The sequence below is a fragment of the Juglans regia genome, chromosome 1 (assembly GCF_001411555.2).
Source record: "Juglans regia cultivar Chandler chromosome 1, Walnut 2.0, whole genome shotgun sequence".
NCBI lineage: Eukaryota > Viridiplantae > Streptophyta > Magnoliopsida > Fagales > Juglandaceae > Juglans > Juglans regia.
In genome coordinates this window covers 16,521,025-16,524,262 of record NC_049901.1, presented here as the reverse complement: position 1 = coordinate 16,524,262, position 3,238 = coordinate 16,521,025, and positions in this window count along the sequence as shown.

The window sequence follows — 3,238 nt, the reverse complement described above, 5'->3', positions numbered from 1 at the left end:
TAATTAATAGTGGGATTTGAGGAATGAAAGATGTTCGATCAATACTAAAAATAATTTTATAAAAAAACTACAAAGTTATAGGACTTTATATTAGTCGAGTTACATGCTCCTTGCATAGAATCCAAATCACACACACAACTAATTTAATAAAAAAATTACGTAGAATTTGAATAATAATTTGTTGAGTAGTCTTGTTTATTTATTGTCATGCATTTTTTAAGTTTAATATCATTACAAAAATATGTATGTCTTGTGATCAGTATATACTAGAGATGTAAATTAATCAAGTTGGAGTAAGTAGTAGGTGATATTCTTTGCTCATTTAATTTTGAGTCGTCATCAATGTTTTGAATATCGTACTGAAAGTCGTACTGGTCAAAACACTGGAACAAAATATTTCGATACCAGTACCGTTTTGGAATAGTCGATATATGAATGAATAAATTATATATATAAATATATATAAAAATTATATTTTGAAATAATAGTCTATATATAAATAAATTATATATAAATACATATATATAAATTATAAATAGCTTAATCTGAATTGGGGGTTAAAAATAAACTTGCAGTTTGAAAAAAAAAAATTGAAGGCCTAAATATAGGCCGGTACATGCCGAAATTGACGTCGGTACAACCGGTACTGGCCAGTACAGCCGGTATTTGGGCCGGTATAAAACATATATAGTACCTGTTCTGGCTCAGCGACCGATACAAAAAATTTCAACCGTATCGACCGGTACAGTACGAAATTGAAAACAGTGGTCGTCATTCTATTTGGAAGTCAACATAGAGCTAGGACATACCATTCATACATTTCAAAATAGCAAAATTTGATTTACAAGATTTAAGATTTTAAATTTATCTTATAAATCAAATCATATCACATTAATGATATAATAAATATACGTGTTTTATCTACAACGAGTTACAACTAAAATATTTCTTTAATTTTTATTAGAATACAAGTCAAGCTTAAACTTGTTGACGAATTGTATTTTATATTCACAAACAATTTATTATTCAAAAAACTTCTAGATTGTTCACGAACTACTTAATTATAACATAAATAATCTTATAACCTTATTTACAAATTCTAAGAGAAGGATTTTTAAATATATTTGCATATATAGTTTAATACATATATTTATATTTACATATACGTATTGATTGTATTCATGATCTAGGATTAACATGTAAAGTATTAAAACCATAATTTTCTCTTATCTTTTGAAGTAATAAATATGAAATTATTTGACTTTATACGAACTTATACGGGTCAACCCAAGTTTTATATAAATTATATTGTTTAATAATTTATCATAATATTTTTGTTCACAAAGAATTTGTTTAATAAATAAATTAAACTAGACCTCAATGACTCAATTCGACCGAAAGGATCTCGAGTGACTTAACAAGTAGTCTCATTTATTTTCAACTATAATTGTGAGGTTTTTACCACATCAGAAGTTTAATCGATCATGTTAATGTATATCTTTACAAAGTCCCACATTGGTTTCGTAATGCTCTTGTATAGTCTTTGGCTTCCTATATATAGGCCACCTTGTACAACATAATTAATATATACATAATTGATCAATATAATTCTAACATGGTATTAGAGTTACTACTCTGATCCTTTTAATATAAGGAGTTTTCATCCATCTAAACATTCTTCCGCTGCCTCTTTCTTCTACGGCTAAACCATTCAGGTGTTGCTCCTTGCCATCAGATAGTTGCAATTGCTGTGAGGACTACTACAAAATTCCAGAATCATCATGCTTGGAGCTCTGGTTTGATTACGTGGCATATTGTTAGGAAGACCTCATTGAGACCAACTCAACACTGGCTAAATCAATCAAATCAGAGCTCGAACACGCCACACACTCTCTGCAGCTCCACTTCCACGCCGCCACACACGCACCTCAAGTCACTGACGTCAGCCCTAGTCTTGTCAATAGCCACATCATCCTGCAAAGTTAGCCTCTAGGTTCCATGTCAACAGTCGTCCACATCAGCACTGTTAACCGTTGACTTTTTCTATCCATGTGTTTTCTGCATATTTTCCTATGTAGATCTCATTATTGCAGTCTACTTTTGCATATATGATCTCATAATGGCTCAAAACAATGAGATTCTTCGTCCTATTCATGTTATATTAAATGGTAGAAACTATTTTGTGTGGTCTCAATCTTTTCGCAGCTTTCTTAAAGGTCGTGAAATTTGGTTCTATTGTCCGGGTAATTGGACCAAGCCAGTACAAAAAGGAGATAAACGAGCAGAACAATTTCTACAACACCTTCTCAAATGGGATAGCCATAATCACCAGATCCTTACTTGGATGTGCAACACATTTATTCTGACTATCTCCAATCTACTTGGTAGCTATGATGATACTCTATCTGCATCAACCATATTAGCCAGGTGTTATGCTACTCCTCATGAGTCCAGAGAGTACCAGCTTATGGTCGAGTTATATCAACTCAAATAGGAGCTTGGTCAATCCATCAATGACTTCTTTGATCGTCTTTGTCAAATTTGGAATCAGATTGATCTCTCTAACCCACTCTGGAAGGATTCCACTAATGCTGACATGTATGCCATTTGTCTTGATTAGCATCATCTCTATCAATTTCTCATGGTCCTATAGGATGCATTTGAGCCCATCTATGATCAACTGCTTAATCCCACTCCAACTTCTTCCCTAGACATTGCTGTCAATGAGTTGATTCGTGAGGAAACTCGACTACAGACGTTACAGACTCATAACAAGCTCAATAACTTAGTTACCATTCCGTCAGTTGCCTCCTCTGACCAACCTCAGTAGTCTAGTTCTGGAAAGGATGGTCCTAGCAACCGCTGCTCCAATAAGTTGTTTTGTCATTATTGTAAACATCATGGCCATGTCATCGAGACATGTTACCGTTGTAACAAGAAAGGAACTCCTACTACTGCTGTTGCTAGTTTAGACACTCCTCAGGTCTCTGAATCCTTTAGAGATGTGCCTTAGTCTTCTAGATCCACCGTCACTCTCTCTATAGTTGACTTGGAGAACCTCCTCAAACAGGTCTTGATCCGGTCTAGGAATGCATCATCCTCCTCTGCTCTTTCTGTTCCGCCTGGTAAGTCTCTCTCTTGGTTTATAGATTCTACCTGTCACAATCATATGACACCCTCATCGTCCTTGTTCTCTAAAATGCATTATGCACATCCACCAATTGCTATACACATTGCC